This window comes from Natrix helvetica (assembly GCF_964273705.1).
Source record: "Natrix helvetica genome assembly, chromosome: 2".
NCBI classification, from domain to species: domain Eukaryota; kingdom Metazoa; phylum Chordata; class Lepidosauria; order Squamata; family Natricidae; genus Natrix; species Natrix helvetica.
The window spans coordinates 104,064,102-104,077,596 of NC_138552.1; positions in this window are offsets into that span (position 1 = coordinate 104,064,102).

Sequence of the window (13,495 nt, forward strand, 5' to 3'; positions counted from 1 at the left end):
AAAAAGTGTACTTTGGGGACCAAATTTTTTTTGAGCCCAAATTGTAAGATCCTTTACTGGACATGATTCGGGGTGGAATTTCATGGTTAAAAATCGTATTACTTGCTGTTTTTAAAAATCAAGCTTTTTGCACCCAGAGGAGGAAAACTCCTGACCCCGCGGTCAGAAAAAAGTGTGCTTTAGGGGCTAAATTTTTTTTGAGCCCAAATTGGAAAATCCTTGACTGGACGTGCTTCCGGGTGGAATTTCATGGTTAAAAATGGTATTACTTGCTGTTTTTAAAAATCAAGCTTTTTGCACCCAGAGGAGGAAAATTCCTGACCCCGCGGTCAGAAAAAAGTGTACTTTGGGGACCAAATTTTTTTTGAGCCCAAATTGTAAGATCCTTTACTGGACTCTATTCAGGGTGGAATTTCATGGTTAAAAATGGTATTACTTGCTGTTTTTAAAAATCAAGATTTTTGCACCCCTCGGGCAGAAAAAAGTGTACTATGGGGGCCAAAATTTTTTTGAGCCCAAATTGCAAAATCCTTTACTGGACTCTATTCAGGGTGGAATTTCATGGTTAAAAATGGTATTACTTGCTTTTTTAAAAAATCAAGCTTTTTGCACCCAGAGGAGGAAAACTCCTGACCCCCCGCGGTCAGAAAAAAGTGTACTTTGGGGGCCAAATTTTTTTTGAGCCGAAATTGTAAAATCCTTTACGGGACATGAATCGGGGTGGAATTTCATGGTTAAAAATGGTATTACTTGCTGTTTTTAAAAATCAAGCTTTTTGCACCCCGCGGGCAGAAAAAAGTGTACTATGGGGGCCAAAAAATTTTTGAGCCCAAATTGTAAGATCCTTTACTGGACATGATTCGGGGTGGAATTTCATGGTTAAAAATCGTTTTACTTGCTGTTTTTAAAAATCAAGCTTTTTGCACCCAGAGGAGGAAAACTCCTGACCCCGCGGTCAGAAAAAAGTGTGCTTTAGGGGCTAAATTTTTTTTGAGCCCAAATTGGAAAATCCTTGACTGGACGTGATTCGGGGTGGAATTTCATGGTTAAAAATGGTATTACTTGCTGTTTTTAAAAATCAAGCTTTTTGCACCCAGAGGTGGAAAACGCCTGACACCGCGTTCAGAAAAAAGTGTACTTTGGGGGCCAAATTTGTTATGAGCCCGAATTGGAAAATCCTTGACTGGACATGATTCGGGGTGGAATTTCATGGTTAAAAATGGTATTACGTGCTGTTTTTAAAAATCAAGCTTTTTGCACCCAGAGGAGGAAAACTCCTGACACCGCGGTCAGAAAAAAGTGTGCTCTGGAAGCCAAATTTTTTTTGTGCCCAAATTGCAAAATCCTTGACTGGACTTGATTCGGGGTGGAATTTCATGGTTAAAAATCGTATTACTTGCTGTTTTTAAAAATCAAGCTTTTTGCACCCAGAGGAGGAAAACTCCTGACCCCGCGGTCAGAAAAAAGTGTGCTTTAGGGGCTAAATTTTTTTTGAGCCCAAATTGGAAAATCCTTGACTGGACGTGCTTCCGGGTGGAATTTCATGGTTAAAAATGGTATTACTTACTGTTTTTAAAAATCAAGCTTTTTGCACCCAGAGAAGGAAAACTCCTGACCCCGCGGTCAGAAAAAAGTGTAGTTTGGGGGCCAAATTTTTCTTGAACCCAAATTGCAAAATCCTTTACTGGACATGAATCGGGGTGGAATTTCGTGGTTAAAAATGGTATTACTTGCTGTTTTTAAAAATCAAGCTTTTTGCACCCCGCGGGCAGAAAAAAGTGTACTATGGGGGCCAAAAATTTTTTGAGCCCAAATTGCAAAATCCTTTACTGGACTCTATTCAGGGTGGAATTTCATGGTTAAAAATGGTATTACTTGCTTTTTTAAAAAATCAAGCTTTTTGCACCCAGAGGAGGAAAACTCCTGACCCCGCGGTCAGAAAAAAGTGTGCTTTGGGGGCCAAATTTTTTTTGAGCCGAAATTGTAAAATCCTTTACTGGACTCTATTCAGGGTGGAATTTCATGGTTAAAAATGGTATTACTTGCTTTTTTTAAAAATCAAGCTTTTTGCACCCAGAGGAGGAAAACTACTGACCCCGCGGTCAGAAAAAAGTGTGCTTTGGGGGCCAAATTTTTTTTGAGCCCAAATTGTAAGATCCTTTACTGGACATGAATCTGGGTGGAATTTCATGGTTAAAAATGGTATTACTTGCTGTTTTTAAAAATCAAGCTTTTTGCACCCCGCGGGCAGAAAAAAGTGTACTATGGGGGCCAAAAATTTTTTGAGCCCAAATTGCAAAATCCTTTACTGGACTCTATTCAGGGTGGAATTTCATGGTTAAAAATGGTATTACTTGCTGTTTTCAAAAATCAAGCTTTTTGCACCCAGAGGAGGAAAACTCCTGACCCCGCGGTCAGAAAAAAGTGTGCTTTGGGGGCCAAATTTTTTTTGAGCCGAAATTGTAAAATCCTTTACTGGACTCTATTCAGGGTGGAATTTCATGGTTAAAAATGGTATTACTTGCTTTTTTAAAAAATCAAGCTTTTTGCACCCAGAGGAGGAAAACTACTGACCCCGCGCGGGGGTCAGAAAAAAGTGTGCTTTGGGGGCCAAATTTTTTTTGAGCCCAAATTGTAAGATCCTTTACTGGACATGATTCGGGGTGGAATTTCATGGTTAAAAATCGTATTACTTGCTGTTTTTAAAAATCAAGCTTTTTGCACCCAGAGGAGGAAAACTCCTGACCCCGCGGTCAGAAAAAAGTGTGCTTTAGGGGCTAAATTTTTTTTGAGCCCAAATTGGAAAATCCTTGACTGGACGTGATTCCGGGTGGAATTTCATGGTTAAAAATGGTATTACTTGCTTTTTTTAAAAATCAAGCTTTTTGCACCCAGAGGAGGAAAACTACTGACCCCGCGGTCAGAAAAAAGTGTGCTTTGGGGGCCAAATTTTTTTTGAGCCCAAATTGTAAGATCCTTTACTGGACATGATTCGGGGTGGAATTTCATGGTTAAAAATCGTATTACTTGCTGTTTTTAAAAATCAAGCTTTTTGCACCCAGAGGAGGAAAACTCCTGACCCCGCGGTCAGAAAAAAGTGTGCTTTAGGGGCTAAATTTTTTTTGAGCCCAAATTGGAAAATCCTTGACTGGACGTGATTCCGGGTGGAATTTCATGGTTAAAAAAGGTATTACTTGCTGTTTTTAAAAATCAAGCTTTTTGCAACCACAGAAGGAAAACTCCTGATCCCGCGGTCAGAAAAAAGTGTGCTTTGGGGCCAAATTTTTTTTGAGCTCAAATTGGAAAATCCTTGACTGGACTTGATTCGGGGTGGAATTTCATGGTTAAAAATGGTATTACTTGCTGTTTTTAAAAATCAAGCTTTTTGCACCCAGAGGTGGAAAACGCCTGACACCGCGTTCAGAAAAAAGTTTACTTTGGGGGCCAAATTTGTTATGAGCCCGAATTGGAAAATCCTTGACTGGACTTGATTCGGAGTGGAATTTCATGGTTAAAAATGGTATTACTTGCTGTTTTTAAAAATCAAGCTTTTTGCACCCAGAGAAGGAATACTCCTGACACCGCGGTCAGAAAAAAGTGTACTTTGGGGGCCAAATTTTTTTGAGCCCAAATTGGAAAATCCTTGACTGGACTTCATTCAGGGTGGAATTTCATGCTTAAAAATGGTATTACTTACTGTTTTTAAAAATCAAGCTTTTTGCACCCAGAAGAGGAAAACTCCTGACCCCGCGGTCAGAAAAAAGTGTGCTCTGGAGGCCAAATTTTTTTTGAGCCCAAATTGGAAAATCCTTGACTGGACATGATTCGGGGTGGAATTTCATGGTTAAAAACGGTATTACTTGCTGTTTTTAAAAATCAAGCTATTTGCACCTAGAGGAGGAAAACTCCTGACCCCGCGGTCAGAAAAAAGTGTACTTTGGGGGCCAAATTTTTTTGAGCCCAAATTGGAAAATCCTTGACTGGACTTGATTCGGGGTGGAATTTCATGGTTAAAAATGGTATTACTTGCTGTATTTAAAAATCAAGCTTTTTGCACCCAGAGGAGGAAAACTCCTGACCCCGCTGTCAGAAAAAAGTGTGCTTTGGGGGCTAAATTTTTTTTGAGCCCAAATTGGAAAATCCTTGACTGGACATGATTCGGGGGGGAATTTCATGGTTAAAAATGGTATTACTTGCTGTATTTAAAAATCAAGCTTTTTGCACCCAGAAGAGGAAAAATCCTGACACCGCGGTCAGAAAAAAGTGTACTTTGGGGGCCAAATTTTTTTTGAGCCCAAATTGGAAAATCCTTGACTGGACATGATTCGGGGTGGAATTTCATGGTTAAAAATGGTATTACTTACTGTTTTTAAAAATCAAGCTTTTTGCACCCAGAGGAGGAAAACTCCTGACCCCGCGGTCAGAAAAAAGTGTGCTTTCGGGGCCAAATTTTTTTTGAGCCCAAATTGCAAAATCCTTGACTGGACATGATTCGGGGTGGAATTTCATGGTTAAAAATGGTATTACTTGCTGTTTTCAAAAATCAAGCTATTTGCACCTAGAGGAGGAAAACTCCTGACCCCGCGGTCAGAAAAAAGTGTGCTTTGGGGGCCAAATTTTTTTTGAGCCCAAATTGGAAAATCCTTGACTGGACGTGCTTCCGCGTGGAATTTCATGGTTAAAAATGGTATTACTTGCTGTTTTTAAAAATCAAGCTTTTTGCACCCAGAGGAGGAAAATTCCTGACCCCGCGGTCAGAAAAAAGTGTACTTTGGGGACCAAATTTTTTTTGAGCCCAAATTGTAAGATCCTTTAGTGGACTCTATTCAGGGTGGAATTTCATGGTTAAAAATGGTATTACTTGCTGTTTTTAAAAATCAAGATTTTTGCACCCCTCGGGCAGAAAAAAGTGTACTATGGGGGCCAAAATTTTTTTGAGCCCAAATTGCAAAATCCTTTACTGGACTCTATTCAGGGTGGAATTTCATGGTTAAAAATGGTATTACTTGCTTTTTTAAAAAATCAAGCTTTTTGCACCCAGAGGAGGAAAACTCCTGACCCCCCGCGGTCAGAAAAAAGTGTACTTTGGGGGCCAAATTTTTTTTGAGCCGAAATTGTAAAATCCTTTACGGGACATGAATCGGGGTGGAATTTCATGGTTAAAAATGGTATTACTTGCTGTTTTTAAAAATCAAGCTTTTTGCACCCCGCGGGCAGAAAAAAGTGTACTATGGGGGCCAAAAAATTTTTGAGCCCAAATTGTAAGATCCTTTACTGGACATGATTCGGGGTGGAATTTCATGGTTAAAAATCGTTTTACTTGCTGTTTTTAAAAATCAAGCTTTTTGCACCCAGAGGAGGAAAACTCCTGACCCCGCGGTCAGAAAAAAGTGTGCTTTAGGGGCTAAATTTTTTTTGAGCCCAAATTGGAAAATCCTTGACTGGACGTGATTCGGGGTGGAATTTCATGGTTAAAAATGGTATTACTTGCTGTTTTTAAAAATCAAGCTTTTTGCACCCAGAGGTGGAAAACGCCTGACACCGCGTTCAGAAAAAAGTGTACTTTGGGGGCCAAATTTGTTATGAGCCCGAATTGGAAAATCCTTGACTGGACATGATTCGGGGTGGAATTTCATGGTTAAAAATGGTATTACGTGCTGTTTTTAAAAATCAAGCTTTTTGCACCCAGAGGAGGAAAACTCCTGACCCCGCGGTCAGAAAAAAGTGTGCTCTGGAAGCCAAATTTTTTTTGTGCCCAAATTGCAAAATCCTTGACTGGACATGATTCGGGGTGGAATTTCATGGTTAAAAATGGTATTACTGGCTGTTTTTAAAAATCAAGCTTTTTGCACCCAGAGGAGGAAAATTCCTGACCCCGCGGTCAGAAAAAAGTGTACTTTGGGGACCAAATTTTTTTTGAGCCCAAATTGTAAGATCCTTTACTGGACATGATTCGGGGTGGAATTTCATGGTTAAAAATCGTATTACTTGCTGTTTTTAAAAATCAAGCTTTTTGCACCCAGAGGAGGAAAACTCCTGACCCCGCGGTCAGAAAAAAGTGTGCTTTAGGGGCTAAATTTTTTTTGAGCCCAAATTGGAAAATCCTTGACTGGACGTGCTTCCGGGTGGAATTTCATGGTTAAAAATGGTATTACTGGCTGTTTTTAAAAATCAAGCTTTTTGCACCCAGAGGAGGAAAATTCCTGACCCCGCGGTCAGAAAAAAGTGTACTTTGGGGACCAAATTTTTTTTGAGCCCAAATTGTAAGATCCTTTACTGGACATGATTCGGGGTGGAATTTCATGGTTAAAAATCGTATTACTTGCTGTTTTTAAAAATCAAGCTTTTTGCACCCAGAGGAGGAAAATTCCTGACCCCGCGGTCAGAAAAAAGTGTACTTTGGGGACCAAATTTTTTTTGAGCCCAAATTGTAAGATCCTTTACTGGACATGATTCGGGGTGGAATTTCATGGTTAAAAATGGTATTACTTACTGTTTTTAAAAATCAAGCTTTTTGCACCCAGAGAAGGAAAACTCCTGACCCCGCGGTCAGAAAAAAGTGTAGTTTGGGGGCCAAATTTTTCTTGAACCCAAATTGCAAAATCCTTTACTGGACATGAATCGGGGTGGAATTTCGTGGTTAAAAATGGTATTACTTGCTGTTTTTAAAAATCAAGCTTTTTGCACCCAGAGGAGGAAAACTCCTGACCCCGCGGTCAGAAAAAAGTGTACTTTGGGGGCCAAATTTTTTTTGAGCCCAAATGGGAAAATCCTTGACTGGACTTGATTCGGGGTGGAATTTCATGCTTAAAAATGGTATTACTTACTGTTTTTTTAAAAATCAAGCTTTTTGCACCCAGAGGAGGAAAACTGCTGACCCCGCGGTCAGAAAAAAGTGTGCTCTGGAAGCCAAAAAATTTTTTGAGCCCAAATGGGAAAATCCTTTACTGGACTCTATTCGGGGTGGAATTTCATGGTTAAAAATGGTATTACTTGCTGTTTTTAGAAATCAAGCTTTTTGCACCTAGAGGAGGAAAACTCCTGACCCTGCAGTCAGAAAAAAAGTGTAGTTTGGGGGCCAAATTTTTTTTGAGCCCAAATTGCAAAATCCTTTACTGGACATGAATTGGGGTGGAATTTCGTGGTTAAAAATGGTATTACTTGCTGTTTTTAAAAATCAAGCTTTTTGCACCCGGAGGAGGAAAACTCCTGACCCCGCGGTCAGAAAAAAGTGTAGTTTGGGGGGCAAATTTTTTTTGAGCCAAAATTGGAAAATCCTTGACTGGACATGATTCGGGGTGGAATTTCATGGTTAAAAATGGTATTACTTACTGTTTTTAAAAATCAAGCTTTTTGCACCCAGAGGAGGAAAACTCCTGACCCCGCGGTCAGAAAAAAGTGTGCTTTCGGGGGCCAAATTTTTTTTGAGCCCAAATTGCAAAATCCTTGACTGGACATGATTCGGGGTGGAATTTCATGGTTAAAAATGGTATTACTTGCTGTTTTCAAAAATCAAGCTTTTTGCACCCAGAGGAGGAAAACTCCTGACCCCGCGGTCAGAAAAAAGTGTGCTTTGGGGGCCAAATTTTTTTTGAGCCCATATGGGAAAACTCCAGAAAAAAGTGTGCTCTGGAAGCCAAATTTTTTTTGAGCCCAAATGGTATTACTTGCTGTTTTTAAAAATCAAGCTTTTTGCACCCAGAGGAGAACTCCTGACCCCGCGGTCAGAAAAAAGTGTGCTCTGGAAGCCAAAAATTTTTTTGAGCCCAAATGGGAAAATCCTTTACTGGACTCTATTCGGGGTGGAATTTCATGGTTAAAAATGGTATTACTTGCTGTTTTTAAAAATCAAGCTTTTTGCACCCAGAGGAGGAAAACTCCTGACCCCGCAGTCAGAAAAAAGTGTAGTTTGGGGGCCAAATTTTTTTTGAGCCCAAATTGCAAAATCCTTTACTGGACATGAATCGGGGTGGAATTTCGTGGTTAAAAATGGTATTACTTGCTGTTTTTAAAAATCAAGCTTTTTGCACCCGGAGGAGGAAAACTCCTGACCCCGCGGTCAGAAAAAAGTGTAGTTTGGGGGCCAAATTTTTTTTGAGCCAAAATTGGAAAATCCTTGACTGGACATGATTCGGGGTGGAATTTCATGGTTAAAAATGGTATTACTTACTGTTTTTAAAAATCAAGCTTTTTGCACCCAGAGGAGGAAAACTCCTGACCCCGCGGTCAGAAAAAAGTGTGCTTTCGGGGGCCAAATTTTTTTTGAGCCCAAATTGCAAAATCCTTGACTGGACATGATTCGGGGTGGAATTTCATGGTTAAAAATGGTATTACTTGCTGTTTTCAAAAATCAAGCTTTTTGCACCCAGAGGAGGAAAACTCCTGACCCCGCGGTCAGAAAAAAGTGTGCTTTGGGGGCCAAATTTTTTTTGAGCCCATATGGGAAAACTCCAGAAAAAAGTGTGCTCTGGAAGCCAAATTTTTTTTGAGCCCAAATGGTATTACTTGCTGTTTTTAAAAATCAAGCTTTTTGCACCCAGAGGAGAACTCCTGACCCCGCGGTCAGAAAAAAGTGTGCTCTGGAAGCCAAAAATTTTTTTGAGCCCAAATGGGAAAATCCTTTACTGGACTCTATTCGGGGTGGAATTTCATGGTTAAAAATGGTATTACTTGCTGTTTTTAAAAATCAAGCTTTTTGCACCCAGAGGAGGAAAACTCCTGACCCCGCGGTCAGAAAAAAGTGTGCTTTCGGGGCCAATTTTTTTTTGAGCCCAAATTGCAAAATCCTTGACTGGACATGATTCGGGGTGGAATTTCATGGTTAAAAATGGTATTACTTGCTGTTTTCAAAAATCAAGCTATTTGCACCTAGAGGAGGAAAACTCCTGACCCCGCGGTCAGAAAAAAGTGTACTTTGGGGGCCAAATTTTTTTTGAGCCCAAATTGGAAAATCCTTGACTGGACGTGCTTCCGGGTGGAATTTCATGGTTAAAAATGGTATTACTTACTGTTTTTAAAAATCAAGCTTTTTGCACCCAGAGAAGGAAAACTCTTGACCCCGCGGTCAGAAAAAAGTGTACTTTGGGGGCCAAATTTTTTTTGAGCCCAAATTGGAAAATCCTTGACTGGACGTGCTTCCGGGTGGAATTTCATGGTTAAAAATGGTATTACTTACTGTTTTTAAAAATCAAGCTTTTTGCACCCAGAGAAGGAATACTCCTGACACCGCGGTCAGAAAAAAGTGTACTTTGGGGGCCAAATTTTTTTGAGCCCAAATTGGAAAATCCTTGACTGGACTTGATTCAGGGTGGAATTTCATGCTTAATAATGGTATTACTTACTGTTTTTAAAAATCAAGCTTTTTGCACTCAGAGGAGGAAAACTCCTGACCCCGCTGTCAGAAAATAGTGTGCTTTGGGGGCTAAATTTTTTTTGAGCCCAAATTGGAAAATCCTTGACTGGACTTGATTCGGGGTGGAATTTCATGCTTAAAAATGGTATTACTTATTGTTTTTAAAAATCAAGCTTTTTGCACCCAGAGAACGAAAACTCTTGACCCCGCGGTCAGAAAAAAGTGTGCTCTGGAGGCCAAATTTTTTTTGAGCCCAAATTGGAAAATCCTTGACTGGACTTGATTCGGGGTGGAATTTCATGGTTAAAAATGGTATTACTTGCTGTTTTTAAAAATCAAGCTTTTTGCACCCAGAGGTGGAAAACGCCTGACACCACGGTCAGAAAAAAGTGTACTTTGGGGGCCAAATTTTTTTGGAGCCCAAATTGGAAAATCCTTGACTGGACTTGATTCGGGGTGGAATTTCATGCTTAAAAATGGTATTACTTACTGTTTTTTTAAAAATCAAGCTTTTTGCACCCAGAGGAGGAAAACTGCTGACCCCGCGGTCAGAAAAAAGTGTGCTCTGGAAGCCAAAAAATTTTTTGAGCCCAAATGGGAAAATCCTTTACTGGACTCTATTCGGGGTGGAATTTCATGGTTAAAAATGGTATTACTTGCTGTTTTTAGAAATCAAGCTTTTTGCACGTAGAGGAGGAAAACTCCTGACCCCGCAGTCAGAAAAAAGTGTAGTTTGGGGGCCAAATTTTTTTTGAGCCCAAATTGCAAAATCCTTTACTGGACTCTATTCAGGGTGGAATTTCATGGTTAAAAATGGTATTACTTGCTGTTTTTAAAAATCAAGCTTTTTGCACCCAGAGGAGGAAAACTCCTGACCCCGCGGACAGAAAAAAGTGTACTTTGGGGGCCAAATTTTTTTTTGAGCCCAAATCGTAAAATCCTTTACTGGACATAAATCGGGGTGGAATTTCCTGGTTAAAAATGGTATTACTTGCTGTTTTTAAAAATCACACTTTTTGCACCTAGAGGAGGAAAACTCCTGACCCCGCGGTCAGAAAAAAGTCTACTTTGGGGGCCAAATTTTTTTTGAGCCCATATTGTAAAATCCTTTACTGGACATGAATCGGGGTGGAATTTCATGGTTAAAAATGGTATTACTTGCTGTTTTTAAAAATCAAGCTTTTTGCACCCAGAGGAGGAAAACTCCTGACCCCGCGGTCAGAAAAAAGTGTGCTCTGGAAGCCAATTTTTTTTTGAGCCCAAATTGCAAAATCCTTGACTGGACATGATTCGGGGTGGAATTTCATGGTTAAAAATGGTATTACTTGCTGTTTTGAAAAACCAAGCTTTTTGCACCCAGAGGAGGAAAACTCCTGACCCCGCGGTCAGAAAAAAGTGTAGTTTGGGGGCCAAATTTTTTTTGAGCCCAAATTGCAAAATCCTTCACTGGACTCTATTCAGGGTGGAATTTCATGGTTAAAAATGGTATTACTTGCTTTTTTAAAAAATCAAGCTTTTTGCACCCAGAGGAGGAAAACTCCTGACCCCGCGGTCAGAAAAAAGTGTAGTTTGGGGGCCAAATTTTTTTTGAGCCAAAATTGGAAAATCCTTGACTGGACATGATTCGGGGTGGAATTTCATGGTTAAAAATGGTATTACTTACTGTTTTTAAAAATCAAGCTTTTTGCACCCAGAGGAGGAAAACTCCTGACCCCGCGGTCAGAAAAAAGTGTGCTTTCGGGGGCCAAATTTTTTTTGAGCCCAAATTGCAAAATCCTTGACTGGACATGATTCGGGGTGGAATTTCATGGTTAAAAATGGTATTACTTGCTGTTTTCAAAAATCAAGCTTTTTGCACCCAGAGGAGGAAAACTCCTGACCCCGCGGTCAGAAAAAAGTGTGCTTTGGGGGCCAAATTTTTTTTGAGCCCATATGGGAAAACTCCAGAAAAAAGTGTGCTCTGGAAGCCAAATTTTTTTTGAGCCCAAATGGTATTACTTGCTGTTTTTAAAAATCAAGCTTTTTGCACCCAGAGGAGAACTCCTGACCCCGCGGTCAGAAAAAAGTGTGCTCTGGAAGCCAAAAATTTTTTTGAGCCCAAATGGGAAAATCCTTTACTGGACTCTATTCGGGGTGGAATTTCATGGTTAAAAATGGTATTACTTGCTGTTTTTAAAAATCAAGCTTTTTGCACCCAGAGGAGGAAAACTCCTGACCCCGCGGTCAGAAAAAAGTGTGCTTTCGGGGCCAAATTTTTTTTGAGCCCAAATTGCAAAATCCTTGACTGGACATGATTCGGGGTGGAATTTCATGGTTAAAAATGGTATTACTTGCTGTTTTCAAAAATCAAGCTATTTGCACCTAGAGGAGGAAAACTCCTGACCCCGCGGTCAGAAAAAAGTGTACTTTGGGGGCCAAATTTTTTTTGAGCCCAAATTGGAAAATCCTTGACTGGACGTGCTTCCGGGTGGAATTTCATGGTTAAAAATGGTATTACTTACTGTTTTTAAAAATCAAGCTTTTTGCACTCAGAGAAGGAAAACTCTTGACCCCGCGGTCAGAAAAAAGTGTACTTTGGGGGCCAAATTTTTTTTGAGCCCAAATTGCAAAATCCTTGACTGGACGTGCTTCCGGGTGGAATTTCATGGTTAAAAATGGTATTACTTACTGTTTTTAAAAATCAAGCTTTTTGCACCCAGAGAAGGAATACTCCTGACACCGCGGTCAGAAAAAAGTGTACTTTGGGGGCCAAATTTTTTTGAGCCCAAATTGGAAAATCCTTGACTGGACTTGATTCAGGGTGGAATTTCATGCTTAATAATGGTATTACTTACTGTTTTTAAAAATCAAGCTTTTTGCACTCAGAGGAGGAAAACTCCTGACCCCGCTGTCAGAAAAAAGTGTGCTTTGGGGGCTAAATTTTTTTTGAGCCCAAATTGGAAAATCCTTGACTGGACTTGATTCGGGGTGGAATTTCATGCTTAAAAATGGTATTACTTATTGTTTTTAAAAATCAAGCTTTTTGCACCCAGAGAACGAAAACTCTTGACCCCGCGGTCAGAAAAAAGTGTGCTCTGGAGGCCAAATTTTTTTTGAGCCCAAATTGGAAAATCCTTGACTGGACTTGATTCGGGGTGGAATTTCATGGTTAAAAATGGTATTACTTGCTGTTTTTAAAAATCAAGCTTTTTGCACCCAGAGGTGGAAAACGCCTGACACCACGGTCAGAAAAAAGTGTACTTTGGGGGCCAAATTTTTTTGGAGCCCAAATTGGAAAATCCTTGACTGGACTTGATTCGGGGTGGAATTTCATGCTTAAAAATGGTATTACTTACTGTTTTTTTAAAAATCAAGCTTTTTGCACCCAGAGGAGGAAAACTGCTGACCCCGCGGTCAGAAAAAAGTGTGCTTTGGGGGCCAAATTTTTTTTGAGCCCATATGGGAAAACTCCAGAAAAAAGTGTGCTCTGGAAGCCAAATTTTTTTTGAGCCCAAATGGTATTACTTGCTGTTTTTAAAAATCAAGCTTTTTGCACCCAGAGGAGAACTCCTGACCCCGCGGTCAGAAAAAAGTGTGCTCTGGAAGCCAAAAATTTTTTTGAGCCCAAATGGGAAAATCCTTTACTGGACTCTATTCGGGGTGGAATTTCATGGTTAAAAATGGTATTACTTGCTGTTTTTAAAAATCAAGCTTTTTGCACCCAGAGGAGGAAAACTCCTGACCCCGCGGTCAGAAAAAAGTGTGCTTTCGGGGCCAAATTTTTTTTGAGCCCAAATTGCAAAATCCTTGACTGGACATGATTCGGGGTGGAATTTCATGGTTAAAAATGGTATTACTTGCTGTTTTCAAAAATCAAGCTATTTGCACCTAGAGGAGGAAAACTCCTGACCCCGCGGTCAGAAAAAAGTGTACTTTGGGGGCCAAATTTTTTTTGAGCCCAAATTGGAAAATCCTTGACTGGACGTGCTTCCGGGTGGAATTTCATGGTTAAAAATGGTATTACTTACTGTTTTTAAAAATCAAGCTTTTTGCACCCAGAGAAGGAAAACTCTTGACCCCGCGGTCAGAAAAAAGTGTACTTTGGGGGCCAAATTTTTTTTGAGCCCAAATTGCAAAATCCTTGACTGGACGTGCTTCCGGGTG